Genomic DNA, 20,117 nt, shown 5'->3' with positions numbered 1-20,117 from the left:
GGGAGTTTGGGGATAGATACGCCCCCCCTACGCCTACCTACCCGGTTTCTTGTCGCGCCCCCTCAACATTTTCTTACTCTCTCAGCCAATAAAAGAGTTTAAACATTTAAATGCGGTATCTAAACTGCATTTAAAGAATTAACCCATTTTGCCCCTCACCGATCCAAACCACAGGGTGCCAACCGGACGCTAATTGCTTTCATCTGCTGGGGCTCCAGACAGCTCCTCAGAAGGAAGGAGCGCACATTCCTGGCACCAATTGGCTAATTCAATTTACTTCAACGGCATTAGCCTCTGTCAGAATATTCATGAGCAGGGGAATGAGGACCCGTGGCACAGGCAGGCGGCAGGCACTCAGGCTAGAGAAGGCGCGAGGGAGGGGAAGAGGACCGCGCGCCGCGCTCGGGGGACGGTGACCGCGACGAGGTGGCTCTTCTCCCCGGCCGGCCGAGCACAGGGCGCCGCGGGAAGGCGGGACAGGCAGCGGCGGGGTTGGCGCGCCTGCCATTGCCGCCCAACTCCTGGCGACTGCGCGGACTTTGCGAAATATCCGAAGGCAGAAAAGCTGTGACACTTTTGACAGAGGGGGTAGGGGGGTGGGGGGCGGGGGCAGCACCGAGCGGGGGCGAAGGGACCCAGAGGGACATCGGCTGCCCGGTGTGGGAGGCAGCTATGTGAGCTGGACGCCCGCCCCGGAGGAGTCTGGACCAAACGTCCCCTGAGAGTCAGCGGCCCTGCCAGGTAAAGCGGAGAGCTCGGGTGGGGCCCCGCGTGTCTTGTTCCCGGGCTCCGGGAGGCGCGGGGCGCCGGGAGCCCATCCTCAAGGCACCTCCGGGCGCTGCGCACCGTCCTGCTCCGCGCTGCGCTCTCCTCCCAACTAGCCGCGGCCACGGCGAGCCTGCGAGCCGGCCGGAGTTGGACTTCCTCGGACTTCGCGGGGAAGGGGACGTGAAGGGGCTGCCTGGGCTGGGGAGCTGCTCTCAGGGAGAAGGAAGCTGGGGCGCAGCGGGGCTGGCGGAGGACGCAGCGCGCTGGCAGCGGGGACTGCGCGCGCCGAGGGATGGGGACCGGGGACCCAGGAGCGCGGCTCGCGGGGGCGCTCGGCCCAGTCTTCGCCCCTCGCTTGCCCCGCTGGCGGCGGCGCCTCATTCCGGCTGCCGAGGGGAGAGGGCCGGCTGCGTCCCCCGCGCGGGGATGCGCGCCGGGAAGCGGGACCAGAAACCAAGGCTCCGGGGAGGCGCGGGCGCCTGCGGGGCTGATCCCAGTCCGCGCCTCGCGCCGTGTCCCCACCCGAGTTCGGCTGTGGGAGGAGAATGTGGTGATGACTCGCGTCCCCGCCACCTGCCGGACATCGCCGGCTCCCCGGATTTCCTGTCTCCTGGCCCTGACACTCCCAGGGAAAGCTCTGAATTGCGCTCGGGTTGTTTGGGCTTTGCTTGTTGTAGTTGCCGTGCGGGGACAGCCGGGGTGAGGGGGCGGCGAGGGGGTCAGATGGGGTGAAAGTTGCAGAATTGTAGAGGAAACCCTACCGCGGAGTCCCAACCTGCCCTTAGCAACAGGAGAAACTGTGGGCTGGACTTAGGCTGAAGCAGAAGCCTCTGCCTGGCGATCCACCTCGGGGGCGGGGGTGGGGGCTGGAATCTGGAGGGCAGCCCCGAGGCAGCGCCAGAGCCTTTTCTCTCCTTAGACCAGGCAGAGAGTAGGAGAGCTGACAGCAGAGCACTGAGGGGTTGGTCGCCTGGTAGATTCGGAGTTTCCTGTGTCATTACTATTGCCATTATTGTTACTGTTATTAATGCTGTTGATGTTATTGGCACGAACACCAGGAAGGATTTTGTCTTGATTGTTATAGGTCGCCTGGAAACTGAATCTGCCACTCCGCAAATAAAATGTCCCCTGACCCCCTCTAGACTCTGATGTGTATCTCTACCAAAGGAAATTACCCCCCAGAGCTGTGGCAGTGTCAGGGACCCAGCTAAGGAATTTGGATCTACCTAAGGACAACAAAAACCACAAGAAGTCCTGTCTAACGTGCTTGCACCCACGCTATGGATGAATATTAAATTTCTATCAGCTCACCTTCCTCAGCCTCCTCTGGCTCAGAACTGTGCAGGCATTGCCAATCTTGAACCCCATACTTGACCTAGCTTTTTCCTCTCATGTATTTATACAATCTGGACATTTATTTTTCTCTTAGTGTGACCCTTGCTGTCCTACTGGGCATGTTACCTGCCGTGGGCAGGCTTCAGTTCCCAACACTGGAGGCAGCCACAAGGGCACCTGCCGTTGCCTCCTCTTGGCTCGCGCCCCTGGTCAAAGCTGTTCCAGGGCGCAGGCTTGCCCAACTGATGACACAGAAAACAAGACAAGAGTGTGGGAGAACAGCATGTCAGAGTTGAGCCGAGTACAGGGTGTAAGGTCAAGCCCCCTGGCTGGCCACATCCCCTCCTGCCAGAGAAAATAGAGGCAAATGAAGAGCAAGTGGGAAGTAGTATAAATTGGAAGCAAGCTCTCAGAGTCTACTTCGGCTGTTACCACTGACTTTGGTGTGACCTTTCCTTTCCGGTGCTTCTGATTTTCCCTATTTGCCAATGCACAAGCAGCATGCCTTTCTAATAAGACATTTGTCTTGAGATGATCTGATTTTGTATCTAAAATTGCTTTGAACATCCTGGGAAAGGACAGTCTACAAAATACGCGATTTTAATGTTTTGTGAAAAGTTTGCTACACTGCAGGTTAAGGAGATCCATTTTTAGCATGTGTGCCATGTGGCAGTGTAAGATTAAAATGGAGAAGAAAAGTATGAACATAAAAATGACTTAGCATTCTTGACATGCTCGTGCATACTTGTAGAAAAATTATCTTTCATTTGGGGAGAGTTGCCCGGGAATTTAATCAGTGTTTATACTACTGAAACGCCCCCTTCTACCTTTCTCCCCTGTAAAATTTTATGAGCCAGTTCTCACAGGAAAGGCAATAAGAATGTAGTAAGTGGTGGGGGCTGAGAGGCGAGAGAGAAGGGTTGTTAGGGGAACTGTCACATAGGGTTTGGAGACTGGAGTGGGAAGATGCCATCATCCTTGCAGAGCAGGGAAATGTTCTTCTGGAAAAATGGTTAAGCAGTGTAGGGCAACAGACCCAGCATTGGCTGTCTTCTGCTCTCAGATTCAGGAAAGGGACTCAATCAGATGGTCCAAAAAGGGCTAAGAAAGGTGTTTTTCCCTCCTCCCTTTGGTGAACCCTCTTATCTCTGGGTTGGTGTTAACTTCTTTACCCAGATCTATAGAGTGCAATAATTTCCCCTTGCCATTTCAAAGAGATTCAGATGGACTCTCTCAGCCCTTTATCTATTTGTAAATATTCCCCAAGTTCTGAGGCTTCTCAAAGATGTGCAGCTGTTGGCGAATTTAAGTAAATAGTTGGAAGTAATCAAGAGAGCCACTGAAAAGTGGATATGTTTTCCCCTGGTGGAGAAGGTATTGAATGCCTTTTGAGCTAGAAAATTAGCAGTTTAGAAAAGCAGGAGGGATTTCCTTGACTTCCCTCTACCCATAAACCAGTAGTTGTATTTTTCTTTCCCTCATAGTAGTGAGCACTGTTTGGTTAAGCATTTTTTACAGTTTTGGACTTAAAATGGGGTTTTGCCTGGTGGTGTTCTATGGAGAGGGGAAAAATGTAAAGAGATACGGAAGGAAGAGCTGCAGTGGCTAGAACATAAATCAGCCAGAATATATGGGGGGGTGATGAGAATAGGTCTTTTCACCCTAAAAAAAAATGTCCACTTTGGAAGAAAAAGAAGTCTGATTATTGGCACCCAGGGCTGAAACCAAGGCAGCTGATGCCGAGAAGTGCCAAAGGGCAGTTCTTCTTAGTTTAGAAACAGCAAGACAGTCTCTGCCAAAGATTGCTGTAAACACGGAATAAAGATTTCATTGTGGGCTGGTGTGACTAGAATAATTAGACAGTTAATTGTTCATTCTGATCTGGTCGTGGTGCAATCAGTAGTGCAGAGCAGCAAAAATAAGAGCAAGGGGGAAATAGAAAAGTAATACATCACTTTATCTTGTTTCATTGTGATGGTACTTTGGAAAATCCTGGTTAGTTTTCAAAAAAGAAAGTGCATATTCATATCCTCAGAACACTGGGACCAGTGGAGATCTGAGATCTATTGTAGACAAAATTGCTAATCTTCTAAAAACAGCATGGGAAACCACAGTAGGAATGAATGGATTAGGTAATTTCAGTATTAATAGGTTTTAGTTAGGTGCAAACCTTAGTGTCAGCTCAATCAAAATATATGCAAATAGCACCAGATTTTTGTGCTTCTCCAACACTTTTTTCACAGGCATATAAGGTCTGAGAGGTAAATATTCCATTTTTGACATTTAATTATTTTCTCTTGTGAAACAAATTGCCTAGTGATTAATCTTTCACATTTAATTGAAGAAATAGCCTCCTCTGTATTTTCATACTAATATGGAGACAAAATAAAACGTATTTTAAGTGATAAAGGTGACTTTAAGCAGCTGAGCATCTACAGTTATTATAGACCATAGACTGTGACTTATTGTTATTTACTAAAAGATGACACTGTCATAAATTCCTTCTGAAATGACTTCTGCAAATGAAGAAATGAGTGAGGGACTATAGAGAGCATGAAGGACTTGGTGTCTGGGGTGGGGGAAAGGAAGAACGGTGCGTGTATTCATCAGCTTCAAACCCTCCCTGAATCCTGCTATTGACATGGAATATAGAGCAAAATTCTCATTATTTGAATTAAGATAGGAACATCTTTAAGTGTCAATGTTAAGTATAATAATTCTGGGAATAAAAGCACTATGTTATAAAGAAAGCATAATAAATTACATAAGGTCATAAAGTCTCATAAAGAGAAATACTTAGTTTCTCCAAGATACTCATTTTGTCTCAATTTGTTTAAGAAGTACAAGACTATCTTTGAATAAACTAACCTTTAGTTTCTTTTATCCATCATGAATCAAAAGGGATCGCCAAGGCAGAATACTCACTGAACTGCTAAAAAGCATAAGTCATACAAAATCACGGAACTATCTAGCTTTCCGAAGGCAAAAGTCTACTTTACAAAATGCACCGTCTACAGCAATTAAAAATAGAAAATCATATTGCCACAGTAAATTATGGCAACAACCCATTTTAAAGAGAAATTTAGCCTTTTCTCATTTAATTGCTATTCATGGTTTGCTAAATAGTTTTTCAGAATAATCTGCCAATCTCTTGCTAACCAGGACTATCTAGTTAAGAACATTCCTAATTACATATGGATTAACTTAATTTTAGAACCCCAAAAATATTCAACTCAAAGCATTACTCAAGTGCAACGCAAAACAGAAATGGTCCAATTCCCCTCAAGATAAATGTGATTTTTTTTTTTTTTTAAGTTTAAGGAATCATAAAAGAGAGAACATTTGGTATGGGACTACATCAGTGAATAACTACAATGAAAGAATAATGGAAGCTATAAACTGTTAGGTCTTTTAAAAATATGCAAAGTAAAGTCATAACAAACAATACCACTCATTTCTTCTTCCAAAGCAGTGAGGGCTGCTCACGGAAAATACCGTGCAAAGTACAGATGTCAAAGACGTGCACAGCATTGCCTGGAATGGGGGTATTTTTGCTATTATAGGAATGTTTGACAATCTAATCAAAAGTTTAGAGCTTTTTCTGACTAATGCTATGACCATGTTAACAGTAAAGAGGTATCGTGTATGGAGCAGATATTTCTTTATACTTCTATAGCACCTAGGTAGAATCTTATAGATAGTAGATTCTCAATAAATATGTGTTGATTTCATTTTTTATAAGGAAAATAAAATTGAATTAATAAATTTCCAAGTTAGATGGATTTATAATACCTTAAGTCAAATACCTGAACCGTCTCTGTTACTTCAGATTCTTTCTCAAAACTGGCAGGATATGCCTGTGACCAATAGTAACAATCATTGGCAATAGTCTGGTGTAGGTATGAGGGAAGTAATAAAAGAGGAAAAACTTTAAAGGCTTTCCAGTTTTTTTATTGTTTTTACCTAAATATTGAATGTGTTTATGCCTGTATGGGCTGTTAAAAATGCATAGTATCTCTTCATAATAAAGATAGCACTTCACCAAATGGTTATTAGTCACAAGTCGTCACACAGATTCCACCCTTGAAGTACTGAGTATTAGACTAATTATGATTAAATGGCTGCATGTTCTCTGCTGCATCAGCTAACTAAAGGGTAATTAATAAAATAATAATTTCATTCCATAGCAATGCCTACATCTGGTTGTCATAGAAGTTTGTTTGACATATGACCAAATGGTCAGGCCCAACCATGAAACTGCAACTCTGTGTTCCACATCTGGTAGGAGGACAGAAACTTACATTGAGATTACTTGTGGCCAACACACTTAAACTTATCTGCTCCTGCACCTGATTTATCACTAAAACAAACTATGTTAACCTTCCACCAAAATGAAAAACAGATGCCCATAAGGAACTAAAATGTCTATAGGTAAATCATGCACGTTTGTTTTTTTTTCTTTTAAGTCTAACCTTAGTTGAATGAACAAGGTGGTCTTAGTGTCTTCCTAGAGAACAGTACATAGTGTAATACGTTGGCATAATTGGGAGCTAGTAGTCAAGAGAAAACTAGGATAGAATTAGCATGAAGATTCAATTACCCCTTGTTCCCAGAGAGAGTTGTTTACTAGGATTAGCATTAAGGTTGTGGTCAAAAAAGCATGGAAAGATGTGCAGTGTGGCTTTCTTGTTCTCTGGCTGCTATCTTTGGATGGAACCAAACTTTGGTTTCCACTTTCCACCAATAAATTAAAACACAGTTTATTCAATAGGAGCTGGTGTAGATTGTTGGATTGACATTTTAAGTGTGCACCTGAGCCTAAGTATTTTAGATGTATTTGTAAAAATCTGTGGTTAAAGCTATTGTAGACATAATATTTTCCAAGGAATAGTGTACACTTTATATCATATTCATTATTACTTTATTTCACTTTAAAAAGTCAATGCCTTTGAACCCCTTATCAAGTCCTAATATGGGGTTAATTTGTACATATTATGAATAATTGATGAACATACCATAATTTGTTTTTAAATCAACAAAAGTAACTTCACTTAGCAATTTAATTAGAAGTTGGCTAAAGGAATTTCATTTAGAAGTAATTTCTAAAGGCAACCAAATACGTGTTTTTAATTTGAAAGATTATTAGCACTGATAGGAATATCAAAACAGATGGAAGTGAACACCAGTCCTTGGATCTAAACTCTTTTTCCATGCAACTGTTTTGAATAGACATGTACATTGGCGGTATCACCTACTTGTCACCTTTTATGATGGGGGGAGGGGAACCAACTGGACATTACAGCCATCTCTGTGCCCATCAACACACAGGTCCCAAAGGCTCCCTTATCTTCATTTTCTAATGCAAGAAACAATTCAAATTCCAAAATCTCTCTTTGTCAAGTCCCTTGATTCCCTGCATCCAAGGCCTTATCTGGAGTATGAATTTGCAAAGGCACCATCATCACTGAAAGAAGCAGCCACACTTGAGAGCATGTGTCACGGAAGCTCTTATTGTATATTAAATAAGAATCTAAATCTGTGCCCATACTCGGCACAAACTGGCAAGAACTACCAAAGATGCTTATCTTATCAATAAATACTAAATAAGATTTTGGTACTATCATTAATATCACCACAAATTGTATTTAAAGCAAATAGTATCTAGCAAAGTAGATCTTCATTGACATTATAGTTTTTAAGTGTAGCTGTGTCTACCTTTACTCTTAGCCTATGCTCTCATCTCCAGAATATTTGGAACATTTATTTCCGTCTAAAAATATGAAGCAAACTCATATTTGGAAATAAAATCCTCGAGCAGTCATTAAAAAATTAATCCATTTGGCAGTTCAGCATCTCTGTGGAATACTTCAGGCAGTAGGCACAGAGGCTATCATCCCGGAATTCACAGGCCTGGTGAACATTTGGAGATCAAATCGGTTGTTTCTTTAAACAGAGGAAAACAACAGATTTCTTCATGATATAGAAGTGCTCTCCAGTTCTTTGGATACATCTATATAGTTCGCTTGTGTCAATTAAAATGTGTGACATTCACAGGCAAAGCAGAGAGAGCAATAAAAATAACCCCCATTTGTTTAGTCCTTGCCTCTGTGCCAGACACCGTGCTGTGCTGAGTGCTTCGCATGCATTACCTCATTAATCCTCTTTGTGAAGTCAGTATTGTTATCACCTTCATTTTGCAAATGCAGAAACTGAGGCACAGGGTTAAGTGGTTACCGAGGCCACATTTCAAACCCAGGACTCGCTGGCTCCAAGTTTGTAGTCCTAACCACACAGTTACACTGCCTCCCTTTAGGACAGGGTTTCTTAACCTTGGCACTACTGACATCTGGGGCCAGATAATTCTTCATTCTTTATTGGAGGGGTGAAAAGGGAGTTGTCCTGTGTATTTTAGGATGTTTAGCAGTATATCTGATCTCTACCCACTAGATGCCAACATCATCCACTCAGTTGTGAACACAAAAAATGTCTCCTGACATTTGCCATATGTCCCCTAGGGAGCAAAATTACCCCTGATCAAGAACCATTGCCATAGAGCAAAGTTCAACCTCAATGTATTGCTTATCAAAGCACACATTTTCAATTTAAAGATAGGTCATCCATTTTCCAAATAATAATAAAGGTAATTCTCATTGTTATTTTACCCACATTATAGATGATTTGTGGGGAAAAAGGATTAGACAGAACTTCGGGGGGAAAATTATTGTCAAGCATGCTTTCATTAATATCAAGTCTGTTCCTACTAAACTAGTTTCCTTTAGGACCCAAACAGGGTGATCAAGAGACTGCTGTGATTATATCTTTGTGCCAACAAAGATTAGTACAGTGGTTAGAAAATTTTTAAACCACAGTGCTCCAAAATACCAATTAATAGACTATCCACTAGACTCCAGGTTCAAGGAGGACAGTGATGGGAACTCTCTTGTTCATCTTTATATCCCCTGAAGCCAACATCGTGCCTAGCATATAGTCAGTGCTCAATAAATGCTTCTTTGATAAATCAATGAAATTATGGTTAACTTAGTATAGATTTTGAATGCTCTGTTGTAGGGTTCTGTTTGGACTCGACATTTAATACATTTTGCTTTAATTAGTGGCATGGATGTGCACATGACAGTATGCCAATCATATTTATAAATTTAATGACATCAGAAGGGATAGATAATTCATTAGACAAATAAATAGTATCAAAAAGGCTGATAGGATAAGCTAGATCTAACACAACGAAATTTAACATGAACAAATGCCAGTGAGGAAAACATACCATGTGGTGGTGAGTGGCATGCCCAGGCCTTCTCTCAGCTAAGGAAAGACAGACCTGGGATGCAAACTCACGCCCCTTGATACCCACTCTTTTCCAGGGATGAGTTGATCCTGCCTTTGCTTGTCTTGGTCAGGGTGCACTGAGATGTCCTGTTCTGTTCCACTCAGCATGCTGTACCCAAGTCAGGTCTACAGAAAAATAGCCACTAGCCTATGAGGGGCTCAAAAACATGCCTTTCAAATGAGACAAGTGGTTGAAGGCCTTCAAAATGGCAGACCTGACATATAAAAGATTTAGAGGGACCATAATAGTCATCTTCAAGTACGTGGAATATCTTCACGTGAAATAGAAAATAAATTTATTCCACATTGCCATGGAGAACTGAACCAGGGCCCTTGAATGGAAACTGCAGAGTAGCAAATTTTATCCCAGCATAATGATGAGCTTCCTAATGATGAATTGTCCTACACTGGAGCGGGCTCCCCTGGGGAGTAGTAAGCTCTCAGTCATCAGAGGGGAACATGCAGATGACTGGCCTGTGGGCGTCTGAGCCCAAACAGATGGGATAATGTACCAGACAGTCTGCAGGGTGCTCTCTGGCCCTCAGTGTATATGCACTCTTTCTTATAGGCTATTGTTGACCTTGTAAACTACTCTGTGTAATTCTGTTAATAAAAGCCAGATCTCTGTCTTCTCTAACCCACATATTCAGAGGCATAGGGGTAAAGATGATAAGCAGGAGTGAGAATCTTCCCTTGTGCCATAGAGAATAAGAATCAGTTCTGATGTGCCAAGCACTGTGTAAAGCACATCACCAGTGTTATCCCATCTATTCCTGATAAGAACCCCATGAAGTAGGAATTGATACCATCACCACTTTGTAACTGAGGAAACTGAGCCACAGAAAAGTTAAGTAACCTGTCCAAGATCACACAGCTAGTACTTCCAGCCTTGCTATTTGAACCTGAGTCAGTCCCAAGTTACAAAGTCTGTTTTATGACTGCTACAGCACACCACCTCGCCCTTTCAGGAGGGAGGCACTATTTTGTTGGAAATGTTGGCAATTCCTAGAGTTTGAGACATTTGGCTATTTAAATGCAAATACCTAAGACACCTTCCAAAGACCAAAATACACCATTTTAAAAATTATTTGCTATTTTATTTTATCCAAGATGTTGCTCCTTTCAAATAGTGCAAATTGCTATGAGTCAATTTTAAGTAAATGAGCAAAATAGGGTTTTTAGGTTTTTAAAAAAACGTCTATTGAAGAAAGATTGGTAATGGCATTTCAAACACTCTTCTGAAAATTAGAGAATTAGAACCCGGGCCTCCAGGCTGAAAGGACTAGTGTGAAAACAAGATTGATAACTTTCATTTCCACAAATTTAGGAAATTCTACTGGTCAAGTTTGTTTTAGAGAATTATATCATTAGAGCCTGTGCTCTCTTCTGATCACCATTATCTTGTTGGATTATCTTCTGTCATATGATTATCTTGTTGGATAGTTCATAAAACCACACTGATTTTTAAAACTACTTTCTCTGCCTTCATTATTTCAGTCAAAAAGATACTGAAAATCTCCAAACCATTCTCCCAGAGAGCACTGAATGCAGCCTATTTGTAACTCTGATTTAGTTGCAGATAACTTCAAACTTTGCAAATTAAATCTGGTGGCTTCCTATTCTTAGGCAGTGCTGCTTCATTCCCACCATTCCAGATAATAATCAGCAGAAGACTTAAAACACACTTCAGCATTTGCTTTAGAAACTTATTGCTGCCCTGGTGCTTACATGCACTTCAGCGCTTATTGAAATCCATAATTCTATGTTTATCATTCTTGCAGAGCATCAAGGCGGTGGTAGGAGGGGGCCCACACACTTATCATAGGACTTAAAATGGCACCTTACACAGCTCTCTGCGGGGCGGCTGCTTCGCCAAAAGCAGGAGGCTTCCCTGGACCCTGTGGCTCACAGCACCAAGGAAGAGCCTGTTCTTCATCTATCGATGATCAGGGTCAGCTGCTGCTAATGAAGTAGTCTTGTGCTCTATGTTCACAGCCCACCCAGGCACATGTCTAAAATAACTGCCTTGCTGAGCCTCTTACAACATTTACTCATCAGGGTACCATTCTGCCACATCAAATTGTGGCTTAAGAATGTTTAAATGATTTTGTGAAGTGGAATGGAGATTAGCACACTGGTGTTTTATTCGCAGATTTCTCCCTAGATTATTACATTATTCTGTAGTGGGGAACCTTTATAAAAAAGCGTGTTCTCGATATACTTCATGGTGGGAAATATTCTAAATCAAGAACCAAGATGTCTCCTAAATGAACATGAGTCATGGGAAACATCTCTATAACTCGAAGAAGTATGGAGCATAGAGTGTAAAGCCATGAAAGCATGACTTCAATCACACGTGAGCTACCCAGAATGTAGGATCTGATAGGTTATTCAAGGGATTCAGACAAAATAAATTAGAAATTGACCTGAGAAAGAAATATCATATAAGCCTTGGGGAATGTACCAGGCAAATGCTGCTGCCAGTACCTGACCCTAGACTTCCAAGCTCCTTCAGTCAAGGTGTGTAAAAACCCATGTGGCATCAATCTCTACTCTCATTATAGTTCTGAGAAGCGTAGCTGGTCTTAAGTCTTGGCACCTTGAGAAGTCACTGGCTAAGGGATCTGAAAAACTGAGGCTGGAGTAAGTGATGTATGGACGAGAAAAAAAGAATGACCACTAAGTGATGGCCTTATTTATCACAAGGGTAGAGAGGAAATGTCATTATTAGGAGTTCATTTCCTTAGGCTATGTAGCCTTTAAGTTAAAGAGATCTGCTACCTTCCCTTCCCCATCCCAACCCCACCACTGTTAATGTCCTACAGAAGATACCAAAGATAACTACTGCATCTTTGAGATAAAAGGAAAACTTTCATACATTTGATGCTGGATAAAAGAAATATTTAAGCCAAATTGAAGGTGTCAAAAATAGGTAACTATTAAAAAGTCACCACCATATTGAACGACAAACAATTTATAGAAGGAGCCCAGAAAAAAATTGTTTTTTAAAAAATTGAAAAGCATAGCTTCTGACAGGTATTCTTTATTTATGAGTATAAGTAGAATTTTTCAAGGAACACAAAAATACTAAAATAAATGCAAGTTTGACATGCATTTCTCTTTGAGGCTTGGCATAAAAGGAAAATCTAGGTAGATATGAGGTTAAATTGCATAGTTTAATTCAATCATCATTATCTACACTAATTGAGAAGACAGAAGAGGTCAGGATTATATGAAATTGTAAATAATCAAAAATCATTTATACTTGACTAGCGAAGTGTTTTTGGCCTTTGACTTGAATACAACTAAGGCGGGGATCTAGCAATTCAGTTTTTAAAAAGATAAGGAAGTCTCGTAAGTGAAGTCTAGATGCCCAAGCTTAGAAACGTGTCTTGTTGCCCCTCCTCCCTTAGCTCAGCTCCTCCCTACCTGCCCTGGGTGCTTGTGGGCCATCCTCACTAGACCAGTCCTAGGCTGACTTTTCTCTGCACACGCCAAATAACCTGATGGTGCATTGGTTGTACTCTTGCTTTCTGTTCCCTTAGAGCTCCTGTGAATTTATAAATGTGTAGGTTGAAGGGCAAGGAGTGAGAGGAGGTACTGAGATGGTTAACCTAAGAAGTTTTTGCCCCAGTAACACAACCCCAAGTTTAACAGAGCCCAGACAGTTTACCACTATCAAAAACACAAAAACAAAAACACCATCTCTCTTAAATGTTTCTCTGGTTCCAAGGCAAGTTGGAATATGAATTGTTTCAAAAGGATTCTGTGCATGCAAAGTGAATAGCTGTCAACAAAGCTATAATTAAGGAGATGAGATGCTGTCAATAAACTTGAAATAATGATTTTTCCTTGGAGCAGCCACATTATGTCTTTTCTCTACCCTCTCCTCATATGGCCTCCCTCCAGGATAATCGAGAGTTTTCTCAATATCATTTAGGAGGGGGAACTCCCTATGTAGCTCTTTGGAGACTTTGAGAAATTCCACAGACAACATTCTTCCTTTTTAGTTGGACATGTTGCTAATGTTTTCTTAAAATTCATGATGTATTTTTGGCCAGTTATTGTCAATTGTCCTCCCTCCAGTGTTCTCTGCATTTAAAGAACCCAACATAGTTTCATTAGCTGCTGCCTACAGCAATAAATAGACTTCCTGGGTGTAAGGTGCCTTGCCTCTGCAAATTAGTTTCACATGTGCTATTTCATTTTTTCAGAGCCATCTACCAACAACCCTTCTCCTGGCTACAACTTTTTCATATTGTATTTCTTTGGTCCACTGGAACATTTTAGGTCTCAACAAATGTTTTTAAATGAAGGTATGTACTTTTTGCACCAAAAAACATCATTTTCTTTACTCTTCCACTCTTAGGAACTATTTCTGCCACAGCCTTGCTCATGTCACCCCTACTGCTTGAGGAAACCACATTTCTAATGATCTCTGATCCTTTTTTCCTAAAAAATGGCTCAAAACTTCTGCTCTTGAATGAGACCTCAAACGATTAGCCATAGATTTCTCTAGCCAACCCCCCAAGACTCTGATGCCCTGCCCTATGTTAAATTACATTTGTGCACCATGTTTGATGGTGTTCTCACCAGTGATGGTGGTTGTCTCAGGTGTATATTTTCTCTCCCTCTGACATGAGTCATAACTTCTTCAAAGCAGAGATTGGATGTGCTCATTTTCTTTGGCACAGAGTTCCCTACTCTGAATGTGGGAGCTCATCAATGCCCACGGCCTGATGCTTCATGACACCCCTGAAGCATTCCACCGTGTCAGCTCGATGCTGGGAACGTTCTTAGTCCACACTCCCGTCAGCTCATTGTCTGATCCACAGCCACACAAAGATGAGAACTCCGGATGGTCACTGCCATTTTGGAAAGAAAGGGCTGCAAAGGTGGAAAGCGAGGGGCAGAAGGGCACAACTAGAGCTGAGAGAGGAAAAGGAAAGTTAGGAAGGGCATTGCGAGGGAGCAGTAAAGTCGAATTGTGTGGAAAAAGGAAAAGGTTTTCAGCTTTTAAAAAATATGAATAGCTCCATTTTATATTTACTCCCTGGAATCTAGGTGTAGTTTTGTGGTGTGTTGGGGAAAGTAAATTTATTTTTAAACTGCATGTGGGCTGAGCTTTAAAGGTTGAAGACTGAAGGAGTTGAAACGCGTGCTCTTTAGGAGTGGCTGTGAGAAACATCGGAATTACCAGAACAACTAACCACGGCCTCCATCTCTGAATTCCAGGCACCAGGTGGCATTTGGCAAATCTGTTCTCTGTGCCCTACCAGCTAAAAAATCTTCTGTTTGACTTCCACCATCTGCCTCCTCCTAGCAAATCCAGCCCAAACCCAAAATGAACAGGTGGATTGAGGTCCTGGAGATTGGCACTTTCCCGAGAAAAACTAGAGAAATTCAATAACCGTTAGCAGTTTCAAATACTCATTTACAAGTCGAACCTAAAGCACAGTCGTCCTCTGAATGTGTCTTCCCAGGTTGAGATGTATGAATATGAGACATCCAGGAAATAGACTCATTTAGAAGGAATTTGAGTTCTTAATGAATGTGTCCTACAGATTCCATAATGACTCCATTCTGTTTTTGCCGTGTGAAGAAGTATGCCCTTTTCACTGTTATTAGCATGAGCTTTTTAGAGATTCACTCCTACACAGTACAGTGACAATTATTTTTCCATGGATTTCTACAGATTCAGCACCTGGAGGCTGTGCACTGAGAATGAGAACATGTTCATTCAAGCCGTATCTCTCCAAACCAAGAATAAAAACCAAATGCAGCAACATCCCAAATTAGGCCGAAGTGCTCTATAAACTCCTAAATTGCCGCATATATGTGGTAAAAGAAAAGAAGGGTAAACAAAATCAAAATTGGACTTTTGCTCAATCTTACATTGTAGCTTGCCACAATATAATTTAATATATCTCTCTGCAAATTAACTTGAGCTGAAGATTTAAACGGATGACTACAGAGTCAGGGCAAAGGTGGTGTCTTAGTCTGCTTGGACTGCCATAACAAAACAACACAGACTGGGGGGCTGAAACAACAGAAAATTATTTTCATACAGTTCTGGAAGTCCAAGATCGAGGTGTCAGCAAGGTTGGTGTCTAGTGAGAGCTCTCCCCTTGGGTTGAAATGGTCACCTTCTCACTGTGCACTCACCTGATGTCTTCTCTGCGCATGTGTGGGGAGAGAGAGAGAAGAAAGAGAGAGAGAAAGCAAGAGATCTGGTGTCTCTTCATCTAAGGACACTAATCCTATAGGATCAGGGCTCTACCTTTATAAGCTCATTTAACCTTAATTACTTCCTATTTCCAAATATAGCCACCCTGGGACTTAGGAAATCAACATATGAATTGGAGACAGATACATTCAGTCGGTAATTGTAACATTTCAACCAATAAAGCTTCTTAAGGTATTTGCCACATTTAGATTGACTCAAGCATTAAGGCATCCTTGAATGCCATTTGAATCCACTGGGTTTAAGTGACTTTCCCAGTGGTCACACAGTAGTTGACTAACCTGAGACTGGATTCTAGGCCCCCGTGCCATCGTTCTTGCTGGTACAATACAGTGCTTCCCCTCCCCCACCGCCCCACCAAAGTGCCTCTGTACTGCGTAGGTGGCCATTGCATTTCATGTTGTTTAGCAATGTCTATTGCTGTCTCGTCTTAAGAAATATCCAAGGAATCTAGGTTTCTCTCCATTCTACTGCTTTATGTTCTGGCCTTTGTCATTTTTACATTTCTAGCATACAATTATTGCTGGACTCCAAGTCTCTACCCTCTTCTTCTAGCAGAACACTTAACTTCTAATAAGACTGTACTCCCTTCAATAATCTCCTTAGTTCGAGGACTGGACTCCCAGGGGTCTTGAGTTGACATATCAAGGTAGTGTGAAAGAATTTCAATCTAAAACAGAACTGGAGGATATAATATGGAGAATCTCATGCATGTGCCCTCAGGAAGACAAAACTTAAGGAGTAAGACACCGATTTCCCATAAATGCCTGATTTACAGAAAACTAATAGTGTTGGAATTTTCTTGCATAATGGGGGATTGATCAGAGGTTGTCTCATATCAACCTTGGGAAATTTTACCAGAGGCACAAACGGGAGATAACCCAGGTTGGGTTAGTCTCACAAAAAGGGTTGAATTGAGCCTTGTTTATGTGACTGGACTGATTTTGTCTGCTTGAGAAGTTTTAAAGCTACATCTCTGTTTGGTTTTGATTTTAACTGACTCCAACTGAACTCTCCCCTCTTTACATTCCCTGCCCATAAAGCAACCTATCCCAAACCCTCAATAGACTTGCCTGTAGCTTGCTAAGTTTGCTTGTCCCAAATTGCATTGCCTTTGCTATTCCTGAATAAACTCATCTTTTTGAGCTTGCCTCAGTTCACCTCTTTATTTAGGTCAACAGTAGTTACGTAGATGGAGGGTGAATCCCAGCAAGATTCATTCCTCGATCAAAAGGAACCATAAGTGGATGACTGGAGTTTGTCAAGCATTGGAAAGAGAAAGGGTGCAGTGTGAGGGCTCAAGGCCATTACTGTAAGCAGTAGGTAGGGTAGTATCTGCTAGCTTCTGTAACAAAAACACCAAATGTCAGTGGTTTAACACAATGATAGTCTATTTCTCACTTACATCACAGTTCATCTTCACATCAGGTGGTCCTTCTGAGTGCTTTTCCTCCGTGTCTTTTTCCTCCAAGTGACTCAGAAATTCAGCTACTTCCATCTTGTGGCTCTACCTCACCTAGGGGTAGAAATCTTTGCTTGAAGTCAGCTGAGGAGAAAAGACAAAGCATGGAGGATCTTTGAGAATGCTTTATAGTCAGTAATGAAAATGGTATATATCACTTCCAACTGCCTTTTATCGACTAGAACCCTGCCACATGACCCCAAACTAACAGCAAGGGAGACTGGGAAATATGTTCTTCCTATGTGTCCAGGAAGAGGAAATGGGACTCATTAGCATCTGGTCTGTCTCTGACACAGCTCAAAATCTTTTTTCCACTACTAAGAAGCATCTTGGTGCTTAGGTGAACTCATCCGTTTTGGTAGCATTGGGGATGGGGGAGTGGGGATGGGAGAACACCAAATAGTTGTTAGTCATTCCACTTTAGCTGTAACATGAAGTACAAACTCCTTAACAAATCTCAGGAGACACAACATAGCAGTACTGTATAATGGTTCAGTGCATTGTCTCAGGAATCAGATAACCTGGGTAGAGCTGATGTTGCTGGTCCTAGGATCACACATTGAGAACCACTGCTCATAACCCATCCCACTTTCTGTGGATGTGGATGTCGTTCTCCCCATCTGATGATTAGCTGCCCTAGCATTGATTGGGGGTTTAGCCAACAGATGTCGGAATCTGGTTGGCTTTCTATCACTGTTCCTGACTCTCCCTGAGCAAGTTACTTAAATTCCTGGGCAAGTTACTTCATCTCTCTGAGCAAGTTGACCAATTTGAAAACTGGGAGTAATAATGCCGATCTCAAAGGAACTAAATTTGATTATCTATATAAAGCATTTTGCACCTTCTCCAACATGTAGGGAACTCACAATAAATGGTAACTGCTAATATTATCAGAAGAAGATAGGGACTATGTGTAGTTTGCCTCTATACTACTCTAACAAACAAAATTAACTGCAAAATCAAATTTTTTAAAAAATGATTTTTTAGGTGATATGGGGTGGTTTAAAAAGCAGCAGATTTGGAATGCCTAAATCTATGTACAAGCTGTGTGACTTTGGCCATGTAAATTGACATCTTTCTTTAAAATTATTCCTGTTATCTATGTCACAAGATTGATGTCATGACGACCTATGTCATGAGATAACAGGTAGAGGCATCTAGCACGGTTCCTTTAACATAGGAGGTACTCAATGCATGTTGTGTAGCAGTTATCAAGTTCCTCTCAAAATGGTTCCACAATGTCAAGTAATGTTTCAAACTATGTGAATGAGAAAAAGCCATCTCAAAAGGACATGTTTTGAGAGAATAAATTATTATAGTTTCAAGCACATGCTTATTAGGGTGACTTTTTGATTTCTGACCTTCCTCACCCCCACCCCCATTTAAGAAGAGCTTCTCGAGGCCTCCATTCAAATGATAATCACTGTGCAAATACTCAGTGTCTCTTCATTCAGGAACTTACAGTACACATCTTAATAAACCATAATGAACTGAAGACGTGAGAATAACTGGATAAACAGGCCTCTCTCTCCAGCTGTCATGTCTGTTTGTGACAGCAACTGGTAATTTCATTGTAAGAGATGCTAATTTCAATCTGAGCTGTGGTAGTGTTGAGAGGAGCATAAAAGGAATTCTTGATTACCTATATCAGTAACTGTGGTCCCTGGGGAGATGCTCGGAAACTTCAGATCACATATGGCAAGAGTGCTGTGATAAAATATGCATCAATGAAGCGTCACGATTTATGATGATAAAGAAATGGAAAGTGTCGCCCTCTGTGATAGCTGTTTGTGGCTGGTACTTCTCTCTTTACTCTTTCTGCAGGCGTTATAAATGGCATGCTGTACTAGTTATGACATCACCCGGACCTGACCCCCATCTCATTTCTGTAACTGTGCTGGCAAATTCCTGGGGGCTTATCACAATACTGTTTCAACAGCAATGATTTTCCCAATCTAAATTTAAGAAATAATAATTACCTCAGCTGCTGGGCCACATTAGCTGCCTATCAGAGTTAAACAAACACTAATTATTATTTCAACTTAAATATCATTGCTTATCAACAATAACCAGGCTACAGAGGAGAAGAGGGAAGCTGAAGTTCTCAGAGATGCATAGCACACAACGTAGAGGGTGGGAGAGAGGAGTGTGGGGGTGAAATCAGGGTGACCACTATCTTTTCTTGGGAATCGGCCATTTTTCATTTTAAAATTATGTTCTTCCTATTTTGGGGATGTTGCAATGACCTTTCTGATCTTAAATGGTGATAATACTAGATGATAAGGTTTTGTTGGGGAGGGGTGTTTAACAGTCTTACTTGGCAAAATTGAAAGTTACTAACTCTAACTCCTCCCTTTTTCTATTTTGATCAGTGTTTGAAATCTCAAAATCTAGAAGCCAGTTGGACTCTCTATAACATCCCAGCACAAAATCCTAAGGTGACCAAGGGCTTACTTGCTATTTTACATGGTATCTCTTCCATTCCTAGAAGCTCTCATTGTTAGAAAATGACTCATTTTATTGATCCAAAATCTGCCTTCATATATTTGTAACCCTATTTCGGTCCTAGTGCTACATAAAATAATCCTCATCACTTTTGTTATATCAGCTCTTCAAATATATAAAGAAAGGCAGCATGGTCTCCCAGTTAGCATCCACTCTAGAAACTTCATCTGCTGCCCATGGTTTCTGCTCTATGGTTACCCTGCTAGCAATTGCTCTCTCACTTCCAATCACCTCCACGATGTGTGCCCCTACAAATGAAGGGTCTGACACATCAATTTCCAACTTAGACACATTCATTTAATTGTCTAGAGAACAACGCCCAAAGTTTCAGAGCGGTATTAGCCTCTCCACCATCTGGATGTGCTTCCAAACAAACCTGCTCTCCCACAGTATTCCTTCTCGTACAACACATACCAGGACACATCTTTCTATTTTTGTACTTTTCTGACTCTGGGCCTT

At 41.9% G+C, this 20,117-nt stretch overlaps 1 protein-coding gene across 2 annotated transcripts in view; it reads left to right on the top strand.

Moving 5' to 3' along the window:
* Positions 1-658: 658 nt before the first annotated feature.
* The window catches only part of CDH20 (cadherin 20), a 199,007-nt gene continuing 179,548 nt past the window's right edge, over positions 659-20,117 (top strand). For both annotated transcript variants that reach the window (XM_046670917.1, XM_046670916.1), the window contains exon 1: positions 659-741. The gene's annotated coding sequence lies outside the window, so the exon portion shown is untranslated. The remainder of the gene's footprint in view (positions 742-20,117) is intronic.

Source organism: Equus quagga, chromosome 9, assembly GCF_021613505.1.
Source record: "Equus quagga isolate Etosha38 chromosome 9, UCLA_HA_Equagga_1.0, whole genome shotgun sequence".
Lineage (NCBI taxonomy): Eukaryota > Metazoa > Chordata > Mammalia > Perissodactyla > Equidae > Equus > Equus quagga.
Note: the sequence above shows the minus strand (reverse complement) of the source record. Positions and strands in the feature narration are given on the sequence as shown.